This window comes from Alosa pseudoharengus, unplaced genomic scaffold, assembly GCF_046254945.1.
Source record: "Alosa pseudoharengus isolate Yale_2024_CS ecotype anadromous, Long Island Sound unplaced genomic scaffold, YU_APseudo_1.1 YU_APseudo_1.1_scf_1, whole genome shotgun sequence".
NCBI lineage: Eukaryota > Metazoa > Chordata > Actinopteri > Clupeiformes > Clupeidae > Alosa > Alosa pseudoharengus.
The window spans coordinates 48,924,725-48,943,086 of record NW_027468564.1 but is presented as its reverse complement, the minus strand read 5'-3'; the positions used below and the strand labels follow the sequence as shown (position 1 = coordinate 48,943,086).

General features: G+C 39.2%; 1 long non-coding RNA gene across 1 annotated transcript; it reads right to left on the bottom strand.

Moving 5' to 3' along the window:
* Positions 1 to 1,027: 1,027 nt before the first annotated feature.
* LOC143131529 (uncharacterized) lies at positions 1,028 to 1,752 on the bottom strand. The gene is made up of 2 exons (XR_012988114.1): positions 1,623 to 1,752; positions 1,028 to 1,134 (listed from the first exon to the last, which is right to left on the bottom strand). It is a non-coding gene; the product is annotated as an uncharacterized LOC143131529 (long non-coding RNA).
* Between the last annotated feature and the right edge of the window lie 16,610 nt (positions 1,753 to 18,362).

Genomic DNA, 18,362 nt, shown 5'->3' with positions numbered 1-18,362 from the left:
CCCTTAAAAGCGCGTCTCCGCACTTTGCGAAGAGATGGTAGCTGACCAAAAGGCTGTACTGTTTCACAGCGAGGCAAGGTGGCTTTCCCGAGATAAAGTGCTGTCGCGCGTGTTTGAGCTCCGAGTCGCCTCTTCTTGGAGGAAGAGCGCATGTTTGAATCTGCAAGCACGTTCATGAACATTTCTTGACGAAGCTGGCCTATCTTAGCGATATATTTGATATATCTTAGCGATACATTTGAGTTAAATGTCCAGTTACAAGGCAAAGACAAGCACCTACCTCACCTAGCAAATAAGATTACTGTATTCACCAAAAAAAAACTTGAGTATGGGACAGGCGCCTTGATCGCGACAATTATGCCTTTGAGCGAAATCGCTGAAACATCTGATTGGGAGGCACTCTTGTGATCCCATGTATTAAACAGTAGGCCTACATCACATCCCTGCAAAGTTTATTTCAAAAATATTTCCCAACCAGCAGTGCTCAGTATGACTGGATTATGGATCCATTTAATGCAGCATGTTGGTATTTCATTGAATATAGTGTACATTGTACAATGCTGTAAAATGGCCTATGCTTCCTAATATGTTGCTGTAAAACAGAAATATGTGTGTTATGTATTTATTTATTATTATATCTGCAGCACCAACTGATAACTCTGTTGAAGAGGATATATTTAGAACTTGTCATTATTTCAATAAATTTGACAATTTTAAGCTTGACCTACCACTTTCTTAGAGCGATGAGGGACAGGTGGGGCTCGAGAATGCCCCTTTGATCAAAGTGGAGAATGAAAGAAAAAGTTTGAGAACCATGTAGTCTTTACTAAAAATCTTTAGTTCACTTAACTTATTGTTTCAGAAGTTGCAGTTGTATAAAATAACTAGGTTAAAATGCATGTTAACAAATTCATTAAAATATGAACTAAGTTCTGTAGATAGGCCTATTGTTTTTTTTATTTTAAGATTAGGGTACTGTATTAATTTAATTGTTTTATTAAAAATTGAAAAGAAATTCATCACAATGTATAGGAATGCCTTTTATTATTGATAAAACATGAACAAACAACATTTAAACTCATAAATATTCCACATCCACTGTAGATGAAGAACCTATAAAAAAAGACGAAGAACCTATAAAAAAGAACATAAGAAAACAATTTTTTAGTCCATGTTCATTTACACAGTTGAAATAAAAGTTTGTTATATCACCTATGAATGCAACAAATAAGTGAATGGACATCGGCTAACATTAGCCAAAAGCTAACCAACATGTGCTGCTATGGTTAGCTAAAACTGTCTACAGACAGAAACACCTATTTCAATGATAAAGTCTGAATTAAACTTAGTAGCACCAAGACAAGTATATTTACACGAAAACATATGTGATATTGTTATAATCTGGCATACACACCCATTGGAAGGTAGCTACCATGAGCTAACTGTCCGAAAGACTACTAGCATGCTAACAATGGAGCTAATGTTACCTTACTTTTCTCAGGTTAATGTAAGTTAATCACGTAAACAAACATTTAGCTAACTATTGGTCAAACTGAACATAATTTTCGGTTATTTCATCAGAATTTTAATCTTTCAACAAGTTCATCAGAAAGTTCACCCACCATTTGATGTAGTAGCCTATTTGTCACAGCAGCAGGAGGCATGGAGTCATTCATCTGGACTGAGAAGCAGGAGGAACGGTTGATGGGCAGAATTTTTTTAGACCCCTCCTCTGCCTTGCAAAAACATAACATTTATCTTTGTCTCTGCTTGATCAGTGCACTGTATATTTCATTTAAATAGTACAATCAACTCATTTCTTTTAGTTATGACAGAGTTTTCACAAAACACACAAACATTAGTAGTGACCACCTAACATATTTATTACAACTAAATCTGGGTTTAGAGTGTACGTCAATATGTAGTTGAATATTTGGACGTCGGTGTAGGTCACTTTTTTGGACGTCTAAAACAGGTGCAGGGAATTAACATGATTTAAGTAATTTATTATTATTAGTAGTAGTAGTAGCCTAGTAGCAGTAGGCTAGTAGTAATACAAAATAAATGTAAAATACCAACATTGTTCTTACCAACATGATGAATGTGATCATTATTATTAGTAGTAGTAGTATTAGGCCTCGTACAATCTAAAAAATGCTGGGTTATTTCTGCACCCAATTACTGGGTTGTGGCAGTTTGACCATTTATTGGGTTATGTTAGCCCATGCTGGGTTATTTTCCATAATCCAGCCACAGGGTTGGTGGTTTGGAACTCAATCTCCAACATGGTATTCTACCCACTGTCTGGGTCACTGGTAGCCTAAGTAATGGGTTAATTTACTGAGTATTTTAAGGTCAACATCTCAAGAGTAGCCTACAATAAAAATGTCAGGCACATTAAGTCACTTTTTTACTGAAAAATGCGAACTGCAACAAATTCTTTGAGAGTTAAATACCATAAGGAACTAGAATTGCGGTTCCGAGGAACTGCAAGAGTGGGTTTGATCTGGGGCACGGAACTCGGCCTCATCCAAGGATTCCAAAGGTACCTCATTTATGAAAATCGGGCACACGGATCAAAAGTTATCTGCATCAACGCAACATCCAATAAGCTAAAACGCATAAATAACGTGGTTGCTATGCTGGTTGCTAGGGCAATCATGCTGGTTGCTCAGGTGGTCGCTAGGTTAGAAGGCCAGTGCCTCCTGAGAGGCCTGAAGGGTCAGTTCTGAGGTTGTTGACTGCTGAAACCGAAAAATGGACTGCATTTTCTTAAAAGACAATGTGACTGAAGTGCGGGCAAAGTTTGCACAGAAATGTACGATTTTTCCCACCCTCATCGACCTTGTCATAAAACTTGTTTAAATGATCACACGACGCCTCCTTGCTGCTTTGTCGTCTACATCAGCCTTTCTCAAACTTCTTTGACCTGAGGCCCAGTCAAGGCATACTTTGGGGTCATAGGGCCCACCTACATGAACCCACCCCCTCCTCCCACCCCCCATCAAATTGTAATATCATCACAATTATTATTATTTTTATACTATATTGCTATACATGCACTTCAAAACAGTCAATGTTTAAAGTGCTAAGATTGTTCACAAAAGTTTGTGAAAGCATGCACATCAGAGTACTGCTTTACTAATGTAAAATATAATTAGGCCTACACTAGTTTCATTGTTTTTGCATTGTTGCATGATTGATATGCTATTTAATTACATTTCATTTGAATGCCTGAATGTAAGAATTCAGGAAACACAATACCAGCTTTTAACATTTCTGTTGTTTACTAGTTTATGTAAATCACATAACACATGAACTGTTTACATACTACTGATAGCCCATTACTGTACACAATAGATTAGTATCTTCAAATAGTCAAGGTTGTTGACTGCTGAAACCGAAAAATGGACTGCATTTTCTTAAAAGACAATGTGACTGAAGTGCGGGCAAAGTTTGCACAGAAATGTACGATTTTTCCCACCCTCATCGACCTTGTCATAAAACTTGTTTAAATGATCACACGACGCCTCCTTGCTGCTTTGTCGTCTACATCAGCCTTTCTCAAACTTCTTTGACCTGAGGCCCAGTCAAGGCATACTTTGGGGTCATAGGGCCCACCTACATGAACCCACCCCTAGTTTACTAGTTTATGTAAATCACATTACACATGAACTGTTTACATACTACTGATAGCCCATTACTGTACACAATAATACTGTGCCCATTCATTAACATATATTAAACATCAGGCGTCTTGTTTACACATTTAAACCATATTTGCACTTCGAATTTCGCTTCCAAATTGTAGTAACTACATCTACGAAGTCTAAGGAAGATAACCATGTAGTCCGTTCATAGATAAGATACATTTTGACAGAACTACAGACTTCGTGAGCCTAGTAGCCCTACCTAAAAAGACTCCATTCACTTAATTGCAAAATCGCGGTTGGTCTGTTTACACATTAAAACCATATTTACACTTCGAAATTCGCTTCCAAATTGTAGTAACTACATCTACGAAGTCTAAGGAAGATAACCATGTAGTCCGTTCATAGACAAGATACATTTTGACAGAACTACAGACTTCGTGAGCCTAGTAGCCCTACCTAAAAAGACTCCATTCACTTAATTGCAAAATCGCGGTTGGTCTGTTTACACATTAAAACCATATTTACACTTCGAAATTCGCTTCCAAATTGTAGTAACTACATCTACGAAGTCTAAGGAAGATAACCGTGTAGTCTGTTCAACGATAAGATACATTTTGACAGAACTACAGACCTCGTAAAAGTAGTACCTAAAATGAGTGTGATAAATGGCCATCACATAGCCTAAAGCATATGACAACAGCAAATAGCTAACGTTTACTAGCCATGCTCAGCCATGCTGTGGTCTTGCTGGATCAAACCCACTAATGAGCATGTGTAGGCTATGCAACTCCTGTGTCTACTAGTTGCAAAGAAATCGTTTTGGCTTTGTCTAGCTTTCATTTGGTGATTGCTGATAAAAAAGACACTTTCAACAAGTTGTTAAACGTTTGCCTCTCAGTCTTGCTCTGCTTTTAACCCTCTGACAGCAATTTGAATTGCACTTGAACCGCACAGCATTGTGGGGCGATTTCTAACGTTCATCCCCTGCCTCCCACCCCTGACAAAGTTTTCAAATCCAGTAACTTCAACTATTACTTTTCTGCTTGTGTGAGCTGTCCAAACTCTGCCATCATCATATCCAAGGTAAGAATTACAGTACTTCCGCATATGCCAATTGAAAACGCGAATTTATTATAAATATATTGGTTTCAAAGTGTAATGTTAACCAAAACCGAACTAAGTCATGTTAGAACTAGCTAGCAATTAGCTAACGTTAGCGAGCTAAGAATCGCTAATGTTGACGGAGTTAATGTTAACTTTTCCAATAGCTAACTTCACCATTATGTTGGATATCTGGAATGGTAGTTAATATCATATCCAAAAATACATCTGTGTAAGATGTCATTGTGAATGTAGTTTTAGTTTGAATGAAATATCAGGCGCAAGTAAGTTAACTGTTATTTAGTGTCTCCATGCAGGCTAATATCAACTTAGCTTCTACAGACACAGATGAGAGTTGTTAACATTAGATAATTTCCATGAGACATAGGCCTAGGTAGGCAACATTATTTACATTTAAATACAAAAGAGAACCAGTAAAACAAATGAATGTAGTAGTGGATGCGAATGGGGGCAATTATACATTTGGGGAATTGGGTGTATGATACACTTTAGGTTGTGAAGTAGTGCTTGTCTTCATGTTCTTCATTTCATAGCCTTTATTTTCCCCTTGTTTGATGTACCTGACTTGCGCCTCAGTAGTAGTGCTTCAGTGATGGTCTTTTTGTGTTCTGTGTGTTTTGCAACTTATTCATTTTAGTCTCCCTCTGTTCCCTCTGTTTGCAGGCGTTATGATGTGAGGACTGCTGCCCTGAGAACGCTGAGTGCATATGTGTAAAAAAAAAGAGCCCAGAATTAGTTTTTATTTTCATTAGGTGAATCTGGTCATGTTTGCAATAATCTGGTCATGTTTGCAGTAAAGATGGGGGAAACAACAGTCGGGATTGGACTGTGATTTATTGTTAATCTGACTGTAAGGGGTCCAGAAGGTAGGAACCTGTTCCAGTTAATTTTACTGAAGCTTCATTTGGCTCGGCAGCAGATTTGAAGTGGAAATGTATGTCTTGGTATGCATTTCCAGTTACCATCTGCTGGTGAGAAAGTCAAATAAAGCTATAGGAAAATTAACTGGAACAGCATGCCACCTTCTGAAATGGGACTGTTGTGTATGCATGGTGTATGTGCAGCTTATTGCTATGCATGTTACACTGTTTTTGCTGTTACCTGCTGTGTATTTTAACATTTGGGTTAATGGACTCCTTGAGTGGCTGTGTATTGGACTGACTAGGGACACCTGGAGAGGACTGATGGGGATGTAATAGACTGATTTTGTGCACCTGTGAAGGGGGAGGGGTTCATTCACATTGGTTGATTAACCACTTGCTTTCACCTGGCCTGGTGCTTTATATGAGCTTGCGAGGTGACCGGCAGGAGGGGGCCTTGAGAGGGAGATGCGACAGCAACTGGCACAACGGCAGAGAGCCCACCATCAACAGAAGCTAAGTACCCTGTTAAGGAAAGTTATATTTCTGTAGCCCTACTTGCTATGCGTTAGTAAGTTGGTAGACAAAGTGGCTGGTGGCTCATAAATGTTTGTTGTCCGTTGCAGCTCAGGTTTACATCAGCCGAGCAACAACGCGATCTGGGGGAATGCTGGAAGTGCCAATGAACATCGCCGGATGTAACGTTGACTGTGTCTGCTGAACAACCGAAGTACATTCAGGGAAGGATCCGTCCTGATTTGGACTTGTGGATGACCTGGCGCCGACAGTGCAGTACCGGCTACATCGGAGCGCGTCCTGTGGACTATTCTTTTAAAACTCTGGTCGGTATGTGTTGTGTCTGTTGTCTACGTGACTCGTCAGCCCAGCTGTAAATGCAGAGTGGACAGAAGACGTTGGGTGAGCGGAACTGAATTTAAGGTGTAGCGTAATCTGATCATTGTGTGTGGGTTTAATTATGAATTGCTGTGCCCTCTCAGTATTTTGAATGTATATTCACCTAGATAACTTATTTACCTGCATTATTAATCTGTTTCTGCTTGCCAGTTGGGGGTGCTTGCGACGGGACTGCAATGTTTATAGCTGGGCTGCTGCGAGTCCTCTATGTAAATTTTAGTAACTGTGCAATAAAAGCGTAAACTGTTCTTGAGCCTGATGTGTTTGTGAGTCTGGGGAATTACCTGCAGTAGTAAAAGGGCCGTGACAGGACTACAGTTATGCATAGAAACTATAAGCAGTACAGTATAAAATCAATGTCTAAAATGAGTCTGAATGAAAAGACATCCACAAAGATGACGTCAAAAACCGTCCACAAAATGACGTCGAAAAAATGTCCATGAAGACCACATTTGGACTAGAAATAGCTCCTATACGGACGTACTGTGGACGTCATAAATGGACATTCAATAGATGTCGAAAAAAGACGTCGCCTGGAGTAACAGTCTGCACGTCCAGGTGACTTACATTTGACGTCCAAAAATGACTTAGAAAAGACGTCGTATCAACGTCTCTTTGCTCAGTGGGTGGGCTACGCTGAGCAGATATTATTCCATTCCAAAAACTCAAGTACAGAACAAGAGCAATCAGGCAACTGCACCCCATTGCCCCTGTCACACATTTTATCAAAGTAAAACTAAATTCCAGAATCTGATTCGACATTATCTGATCATAGGCTAGGACTGGAATATAGTTAGCCTCTGGTAGGTGCCTTCACAAATTCGCAGAGCTGCCAACTCTCACGCATTGGCCGTGAGACACACGCTCACACCCCCGATTTGTCACGCTGAAGTGTCCACCCGGTCGGCCAGATGCAAAAATGAGTTTTATCCATGGTTTTATCTATAGATCTACCTGTTGAGCCACTCGACTAGTTACGTTTTCAGAGACGGTAAGGGTTCAAGGTTCAATAAAATTATTATTGAGTATTTTTCACGCTGAAGTATAGGTCAAATACCTGGCAGATGAGGTTCAACTAAACCTATACATATCACACATCGTGTGAACGAGCGGAATTTAAGCTTTCCAAAGATATTAGCGCATATTAGTAAAGTTGCTGTGATGAATGGTTCGTGAGAAAATTAACATTGAACTGACATGCAATTTAGGCCAGCATAATGCATTTTGCACACAGAGCACACCCATTACTCTCGGTTAAATATTTCACTAACCCTTCACACAACACATTTGAAATTGCAACACATTTCTACATAGTCTCATTGGGGCGAAATTATAGTCTAATGTATTCTAATGTAAACTATGTGTCAGTACATTTTTGTAAATTGCTCAGCCATAGATAGATTATCATGGTTCTTATATTGTCAGGTTCCAGCCAATCCCTTACACAGATAAAATAAATTATTTCTATTGGCATGCTTCCTAGTGACATTATTGCAAAAATATGAAGAAAATCAAATAATGAGACACAAATATTGATATAAAGCCTGAAATAAGCTGTAGCTACTGCTGTTGTCAATAAAACCTGGTCCATGCTTCATGTCATGACTCTTAATTTTCTTTGCTCGTCATGAGCACCGTGAAAACTGGCAGACAACAAACAAAACACATACCATGCATTAATATTGCAAGAAGACATACAAAAAATGTATAAAGAAAATACAATAAATTCATGCAATTACCGTATACGCCTTGTACCAGCGGTAGAATCTCTGGAGCGTTGCAAACGCAGTGCACGCAAACTCATTTCAGAAGTCCTTTCCCTGACCCTAACGCTTCCAGGTCATATAAGTTCATTCAAGGTTACATGACATACACGGCTCATGAAATACAACCAAACGATAAATTGAACTAAACCAACCCAAGGACAAAATATAATCATATCCACCCACACAGCAAAATAAACATACAACAAAAAAGGAAACAAAAGCAGACAAACTTTTATCATAATTGTTATTCAAACGGAGGAATCACATGCTCCCATACAGGCCTATCAACGCCAGTTACCATAAGCCATATGCTTTCACATCATACATTCACATCACACCAGATATGGGTACATCCTGAAAAAAAAAGAGCATGTAGGCTATAGGCTAGATGGCCATTACAATGACCAATATCTTATCTTAAATGAACTAGCTGAATAACATAGATGACCACTTCTGCATAATTTCATGGAGTGCTGAAATGTACACACATTTCTGAACTGTGAATTGTAGCATATGTTTTGTGGTTGTGAACTTATTGCAATATCACCATAACTATTCCACCTGTATGTGCATGGTTATAAGTGCAAAATAGTTTAGGCTACAGCACAAATATTTCCATAAAAATAAGCAATTTATTTTGAAAGTGCACCTGTTTGATGCATTTAAAAGTTAAAATATACAAACATTTCTAAAATTCTTACAAAACACCCTTAGGACGACACAGCATCAGATGAACGCAGGTTCAGGCCAAGGTCCTATAGTAGATCCCTTTGATACCAATGTTAATTAAACTCTGGGACCCTGGTCCCTACCTGCCCAGGTAAAAATGAACTGTAAAATTTCATATTAAAACTGTAAAGTACTTCATGGTTGAACTTTTAAAGTTCACTTTAAAACAGTCATCCATGTTTACAATTTTACTATGAAAGTTCATTGCATTTCGTGGTAATTTGGTTGAAATTACTTTGAAATTAACTGTCAAAGTTCATGGTGAAAACATCAACTTGTGAATGTTTCACAGTTCAGCATTCACAGTTCTACTATGAAAATGTATAAATATGATCTGTGAAATTTCATATTAAAACTATAAAATACTTCATGGTTGAACTATTAAAGTTCACTTTAAAACAATCATCCATGTTTACAATTCTACTATGAAAGTTCATTGCAGTTCGTGGTAATTTGGTCGAAATTACTTTGAAATTAACTGTCAAAGTTCATGGTGAAAACATCAACTTGTGAATGTTTCACGGTTCAGCATTCGCTGTTCTACTATGAAAATGTAAACGCTATATGTAATTTTTTCCCCAGTAAAATGTATATCAAGTTGCCACTTCTTGTACATCAAATCCCATTCAATTTTACTGAAAAATATTAAACAAGCAACATTATTTCACTGTAAAAGCCTCATTATAGGAGTGTTATTTAATTGAATTTGTTTGTAGATACCCCTCAACAATTATTTATGATGTAATGTCTTTTGATGGATTAATAACTATTTATGCAAAAGCAATATCTGAATATTGCAATTGTATAAAGACTTAAGTATAGTATAGATCTGAAATACCAGCCTTCTATAAAAGTATGTTTCATCATCTGTTCATACACAGATCTAGAGTTGTCTCACAAAGTTTTTTTTTAACCAAAAAGACTTTATTGGAGCAAAACCTCTGTAAATTCTAGGGAAAGAGTTTACAGACATTAGTGTACAACAAACTGGCATTGGCAAAAAGCACTCAGTAACAATGGAATGTAAACAAAAATATATCTTAAACTCTTTACCTTAAAGAACTAAACAGATAAAGACATCAAAGTAAAATCTTACTGAGCTTAGTCAATAATCAGACATCATGACCAGAGAATTGGGGTAAGAACTCTGGGGTACATATGAAGACAGATGTGTTTGTCTCCTCCACTGTAGATCTATTCGCTGGGTTGATGGAATAGAAACACCTTGGGAAAGAGAAGAGAGAGAGAAAGAAAAACACTATTAAATATAGCTGCAAGCAGCAATGAGGGGGCTAAGCAAACAAGCTGGAGTTGCCATGCAACTCAATGTTGTTACATCAGATATATGGCTATAAGCCAGGGGTGGGCAACTAATTTCCCCAAGGGGCCACATGACAAACTGGGACTGTTGAGGAGGGCCGGACCCAAAATACCGAACTCAAGTCTGAACTCAATTCTATTCTGTTCTTGTATAACATTAAGTAAATCATATGGTTTTGTTTACTAGTGGTAAGAACAGATGAAAATGTGAGGGAGACAAAGGAAAAACAGCAATATTTAATCTATGTCCAGTATTTAATCCTCATTCTCGAAAATGATTTTTTGACATTGACATTTTTTTCAGTTTTCAAAGACTGATATAAAAAAGTACTACAATATCTATATAATTAGGCTAGGTTATGAAAATGTGGAGGAGTCAGTACAACCGATAGGCCTGTGCCACCATTTCATCAACATCAGCAATATTTCATCATTAAATCATTACCATCATTAAATTAATTAGACTACAGAATTAGACTACGAAAATGTGGAGCAGACAATAGTAGGCTGTCATTAGTTAATCAACATGCACAAAGAAAACTATTTAAAAAATGTAGGCTATGTTTTTGCTTTAACTTTAAGCACATAACTGTGATTGGTCAATTCGCTCTGTGTGTTGAGCCCATGGAGGTATTATATATAACTGGAGAGAGTGACAAAGTCCCGCCCTCCATACAAATGAATGGTGGAGGCTAGGCTAGTAAATCCGGCCAATTCATAGTCAACGCCATATTGAACACTGGGGCTCAGATCCAGCGCCAGTCGGCTCTGACCATGCGCCAAGTTCTAAAGCTGGAAATGACGCATGAACCACGTCGATTTTTATTGGATATTCTGTAAAAAGAGAGTTGTCCTCCAGTAAGAGGGTGGCGATAATGCACATACTTTGCTTGCCACGTAACAAGAAGAAGAAAAAGTTGCTCGGGAACGCGCATGGAGTCCGAGTGGAGTCGCCCTGAAGCGCAACTTAATTTCATTGGATAACACAGCGGCTCTAACTAAGAACGGTCTGCTTGCTGTCCTGCTGCAAATATGCATTCGAACTTGATGTGAAATATCCGTAGTCGAACTATAAATAAACTATTCGGTTTTTAGTGCCAAGTGTAGCGCATTTTTACAGTTTGTAAAAAGTTTGTTTTTTATTTTATTGTTTGCCATCTCATAGCGGGTGCTCTAAACGTATTCTAGCGTTGGCCCATGACCAAATCAAGCCAATAATAGCTAGTAGCCACAATAATGACTGAAGCCAGAGCCCTCAATAGCCACCCTGTTTTGAAAATTATATTGAAGATATTCAATATTATTGAAGATAGTATTGAAGATAACGCACAGAACGGTCAGCCTGAGCGGACAATTACGTCCCCAACTCATCTAAAATGTGGTGTCTTTACTTTGAGTTGTACACCGCAGATGGTAAAGTAACGGTTAAAGAGAATGTTGTCTGCGGACTCAGCAAAGAACAGTTTACTTACGCATCCACGACGTCCAATCTTCGCGCTCACCTGTGGAGTTACCATCCAAATGAGGCAGCGGTGTCAGAGGCACAGTAGACGGCCAGAGCATCGCCAGGCGTCCAACATCGTATGATTGCATTTCCGTAAATCCTAAATTATGTCCAGGGTCTGCTATTTACTTAGGCTGCAAAGCACAGGTATTTATTTGAGGTATGCTTATTCGAGGCAGACCTTTATTTCTTACATTGTACGTTATTGTGAGACATGCGTTTTGTTTGGAGCGGCATACCAGCTATCAAACGCAGACGATTTTCGGTTTTGGTATGGGATTTAATTTACTTTTTGACTTGTATTATATAGTTAAATGTTGAGGCTGATGGGCATTTAAATCTAGAGGGTATTTGATGATCACTGTAAAGTTTCGTGTAGTTGAAAAAGTGTGAGACAAGGCCTTTTTCATTCATTGAACGTGCACTGTGCTCTAATGGAATCCTTATTGCATAGCGAAGTAGCCTAATTGAGTTTTTTTTAATTATGCATGGTTTACTTTTTATTAAATTCGTAGGCTGGAATGCCTCGCGGCAATATTGTGTTTAAATGTAGTAGCCTAGTGCTTCAGCCTCTGGCAAGCTCCAAAGGGGGCGGCTATAGGTTGAGAGCAACGTGTTGGAGACCCATGGTGTAACGAGACAAGGTCTTTATGCCGCTGTTGTTTAATTTATTGTCTTTAATCATGTTTAGGCTACGTTTGTTCGGGACAAACAACAACGAAACAAGATCAATACAATTTTCTTTATTTGTTTATTTGTCATATGATGGATAAACAACCATAATATGCACGTCTTCTCATAGGATCCTCAAGAAATACGCACTGAATAACGTTTGGCTGTAGCCGCCGGATAGGTACCCGCCCACCAACATGTACGCGCATGAGAGCTCGTGCCCAACATGGATTTTCGTGCATGGAGCTGGTTCCAAATGCTCCATGCAGCGCCATATTTGAAAATGGCGTATGCTAACATGCCGAAGCTAATCTGCACGCTCTTGACCCCCTGGTTGAGCCGGCTGCTTCAAGCAACCTGTGGGTAGTAGCAACATACTAGTTCGCTAACATAAGCTTTGCAAATAAACTCAGACATATTTTGGTTACAATTACGGGGTTATCCGATTGTAAACTGTCTATCTGCCAGTAACGTTTTGAAATGAACACTTCGTATCGCCAACGAGCAGCAGTAGGAGTTCATTCTAACAACCTTTGCGGTGGTGAGCGACGCAGACATAAGAGACACAAAACTTTGAAAGGTTTACGCCGACGTAAAGGCAACTGCATTGTGTCGACGCAGAAGCATAAATTCTATTCACCAGCACATCAGTGAGGGTGTTTACGTCGTATGCATCCACGCACAAATGTATGGGCGTACAAATAGCAGTCGCTTTCAAAATAAAAGCAACGATATTGATTTGCATGCATTATCTCTATGCTAGGCTCTTGAATATTGTTCTTTCACGGACCTTATGCGGGCCGGTCAGGGAAAGCCCACGGGCCGGATGTGGAGTCGGATAAGCAGTCACGGAAAGTTTCATGTCAAACAACAAAAGATTGGTTAGAATATTATGGAGTCAAAATAGGGTCTTTAATATTGAGAGCTTGTGAAAAGATGTTCACATGTGTAATAAAGTTTTGCAGCTGTGCAAAATGAGTTCTGCATGTGAAAAGAAATTTCGTACCTGTAGAAATATTTTGTACATGTGTGAAAAAATGATGTACCTGTAGAAATATTACGTACTTGTGTGAAAGAAATGTGTATCTGTAGAAATGTTTTGTACATATGTGGGGGGAAAATGCGGATCTGTAAAAATATTTTGTACACGTGTGGAAAAAATATGTACCTGCACAAATACTTTGTACGTGTGTGAATCTCCTACGCGATGCTTTCCTGCGCAACACTGAAAGTACGAGTGTGAAACTGAGATACAAGCTTACGGACTTTTGACCCTAATTTTACTGCCTTTCTGAAGAGCCAATCAACACATTGCTTACTGCCAACCAATCAGCGTTCCCCACCGACCACCTAGATTTTAGTGCTAAACAGATTGGCTTCATATCGAAGAGTATACTCAGAGCCCGTCTATAATGTCTTATTAGAAATTCTCTGGTATACTCTTTGATTGGGGTTGCAAAATTATAACTTAATTAAGAGTGACGTGGTAGCTCAATTTATACTGTGATCGCAAAAAGGGTTGAAGCGGAGCCGTAATGTTAACGTTAGCTATCCCATCCGCTTTTTAGACTGTAACGTTATAGGTTAGCTTCTAGCTAGCAGTAATGTTGACGAAATAGTTGAATTATTCATTCCATTTCCGAAAGGGTGATTCAGTGGTGTCATTCATGATTAAAAACAGTAATACTGTACACACATTTATGTTTATCTGCTATTATTATTTGATATGAGAACACGTTTATTTTATCACCCTTTGCAAGCCTATAATAATAGCCTAGTGGACGGCAAATAGACGAATCAAATGAATGGGTTGTAATGGGACATCCACAGCTAGGAGATTATAGTGAGTGAGATTATAGTAATGCCCTTCCAGGACTGTTGGTTTGTTGTTTGGAATACAACATCTTATTTTCTTACATAGTTTTGGTTTCTTTGTGTTTGGGGAGTATTTTAACCACACGGTTATCTCGTCAGTTTATGAAGCACAGCAGCGGTTGCTATAGCAACCATAGACTGAACAGGACGGTAGAAGTCTATGGCAAGATCTGAATGTAAATGGATAAACCCGTTCAAGCGTTTTCTTTATTTCCTATTTCTTTCAATTCTTTAACTTAAGACATGTAAGAATTAAGCCTACTTATTCGCTGGGCAACGTAAAAAACTGACGAGTTACATTAGCTCTAGCACTATGAGCTACGATAAACGTCAGCTAGGATAGCTATGGCAGCTATCATACAGTTATTATTTCATGTTCTGGTATGATATTCTTAACGTTTTGACTATGTTACAACTGATAAAAGCATGACAAATAAAGTAACCAAATCGCTTTGCAATATTTTAGTCCAGAAATACTTATGGGTGTTCATTTACAGTAATGTTACGACCTATCTGCCTTTGCTGTTACCACCAGTTTTAATAACTAATCTAGATCTGTGGGTTAGCGGCAAAATCTGGGTGGTCGGTGGGGAACGCTGATTGGTTGGCAGTAAGCAATGTGTTGATTGGCTCTTCAGAAAGGCAGTAAAATTAGGGTCAAAAGTCCGTAAGCTTGTATCTCAGTTTCACACTCGTACTTTCAGTGTTGCGCAGGAAAGCATCGCGTAGGAGATTCACACACGTACAAAGTATTTGTGCAGGTACATATTTTTTCCACACGTGTACAAAATATTTTTACAGATCCGCATTTTCCCCCCACATATGTACAAAACATTTCTACAGATACACATTTCTTTCACACAAGTACGTAATATTTCTACAGGTACATCATTTTCAGCTGCAAAACTTTATTACACATGTGAACATCTTTTCACAAGCTCTCAATATTAAAGACCCTATTTTGACTCCATAGAATATAAGTTCACTTCCTGTTTAGCAGCGTTGCCATCTATTTCGATTGGCTGTCACGAGCAAACGATTTTGTCAATTGCTTCAGAAAGTAATGCACTAATAAGGCATTCTGTAAAGATGAACCTGTGAAAATGTTTTTGTGTTTCCGACAAAATCCAAGATGGCAGCCAGATCGATTACGGTGACATCAGAAGTTGCCATTTGTCGTCTTTCAGACCTCCCACAGTATTAACAGACACCACTAGTAAGTTTTAATTCCAAACACATCAATAGTTTCAAGCCAAAATGCACTTTTGCTGAGCATTCTCCTAATTTGACCCTTAGTCCGTGTACCATGTTTGATTTTAATGCCTAAAAGGGTTGCCAAGATATGAGCTCACTTACTGTTTGGCGGCTTCGCCACCAATTTCAATTGGCTGTTACAGACGCATGCTTTTGTCAATTGTTCCAGAAAGTAATGCATTGATAAGGCATGGTCTGAAAATAATTCAGATTAGATAACATTTGTGACCTGCGAAAATTTAGTTTCATTTTTGATAACATCCAATCTGGCGGAAAATCCATCATGGCGGAAATTGACGGCATAGGATGTGTTGAACTCGGCTTGGTCCAAGGATTCCAAAGATACCTCGTTTTTGAAAATCAGGCCAATGGGTCAAAAGTTACGCACATGAACGCACATCCAACTTTGGCCTGTTGGTGGCGCTAGAGGTGCCGGCATGAAACTTGGTGAAATGATTCATTGGACTGTCCCCAATCAAACGGTTCTATGGGCTGCCAGACTCCAATGGCGGAATAATAGGGAAGAAAACATACAAACACAATAGGTGCCTACACAGCTTCGCTGCTTGGCCCCCAATAACACAAAGCCTCAATTAACAAACAAAACCATCATTCAAGCAATAAATCTTTTTTTTACTATTATTATTAAGGCCTTTTATTCAGATACAACAGTGGAGATGACAGCTACAGTTGGGCCACTGCGCCCCTTCAAGCATGAGAAGTCCCCCATGCCACGATAGCAGCTATTATACAGTATTTGCTTCAGTTCAATAAAGTGAAAATGTTAAATAACAAAATCCAAAAAGACTTTACCTCCAGAAACTCCAGGGTTGGTGCCAGTTCTGTAATTCCAGTGTTTCCCCTACAATGTATTGAGCAGCGATGCAGCGCCACTCCTAGAATTCAAGCACCGCTGCAAAAAAGTTGCCTAATTTAAAAAAAAAAAAAAACACAAGTAAACTTCGGGAACAGCTGCCATTCGTTCCTCTCCAGGTTTGATGTCAACAAATAATAGTAGGCTAACGTTGAAGGCACAGTCAGGGATTCCACAGGAGATCACGTTTGTTTGTGTTTATGTTTAAGGTTATTAGCAGATGGAATTTTGTGCAAAAAAACGTAGCCTACATTATGTTAACCATGGAACCAAATTAAATATGCCAGCAAGGTAGCTCGCCCCTACCTTCAGTAGCCTATTCCCAGATAAATTCCACACATTGTTTCATTTTTGTTTGTTCTATATATGCAGTCAATACTTTCAAGCCCTGTGTTGCTAACATACATAGACTGTGAAACTAAGGTCTAGCTTATTGGTGGGTTTAATTGAATTTGAGTAATAGGATATGCAACCATTTACATCTGGAGATAGTTTGTAATTCCTGTAGAGCTTACCAAAATGATCATTACAAGACACTTATCTCTTACAATCCAAGATAGATTTTCTTTGAGTTGTTGACATGGAAATGACATGGAAAACATAATTCATTTCATCCACATATCCTTATGCACCATGCGCAACAACGCAACGCAAAAGTTAGCGCAACAAAAGTTAGCTTAAAACCATGAGAATCAAGCAAGCCTCACGGGCCGTCACGGCCTTAATGAAATGGTATGCTCCTCCGTCACATTTGCGCGTGTCGAAGACGTGCGTTATTTTTGACACGTACCGTACATGAGGCATACTCCAATTTCTGTTGTCCTGAATGCGCGCTATATGATTAAGGTTAGCGCCTGCGCACTACAAATTAACTGTGATACTCTGACCCACCAACTGGGGGCGGTACGTCGAGCCTGAAACTAGGACAGGCAAATTTCGAGATTTGAGTTCAGCATTGTTCAGGAGTAGGTGATAATGAGTGCACCTGGGAGAGGTAGCCTAGGCTACATTCCTTTTATTAGCCTACTATTATTATTATCATTATTGATAACGCATTATATACGGAACAGGCGAGAATGCACCTCGATCAACAAGTGTTACTGGAGAGTTTGCGATTTGATTTCATTGTTCAGGAATAGGTGCTAGGCTACTAACCTGGTCCTTACCGCCTGTGACTATGTTTCTCTTCGTCATACAGTCTGGAACAAAGTAATAATAATCTGTCTCCGTAATGGGCAGATGCTTATTTTGAGGTATAAAATCATTGGAGTTCCCTTAACCAATCAGCAACGTTTGGTAATGACGTATGCTGTGCGCCGGAGTTCAGGCTTTTACGCTTACCACTTCCGCTTCAGGCTCTTACGCTTCCCACTTCTGCTCTCAGTAGTAAACAGACCGCTGGCTAGTATGCAGGCTACCTGACCGCCAGGGCAGTCTCTTCGTAGTGGATATATCTCTAACTTGCGCCAGCCACAGACTGAGAGTTGTATACCAAAAGCGTCACGTCGCCGAGATTATATCAGCTCTTGTCACACGCCAGTTTTCCCTCTTATCTCTTCTCGCCGCTTATCAGACGATTGTTGTTCTACGCAGCCCGGTGGCTTCGTCGGAACTTACTTCGTTCTCCACGGGCTGTTCAGACTACACTCTCGGATAAGTTGGATTGTACTGACGACCTACGTGTTATTTAACCTGGAGCTTGCTCAGTTAAACTAACAATTGTTCGGCATAAAACAACGCAGCCTACCTTGAGCCACGCTCGGTGACTGGCTAACGTTACTGTCCACAAGCACGGTAGCCTCGCCTGGAGCCCAGCTC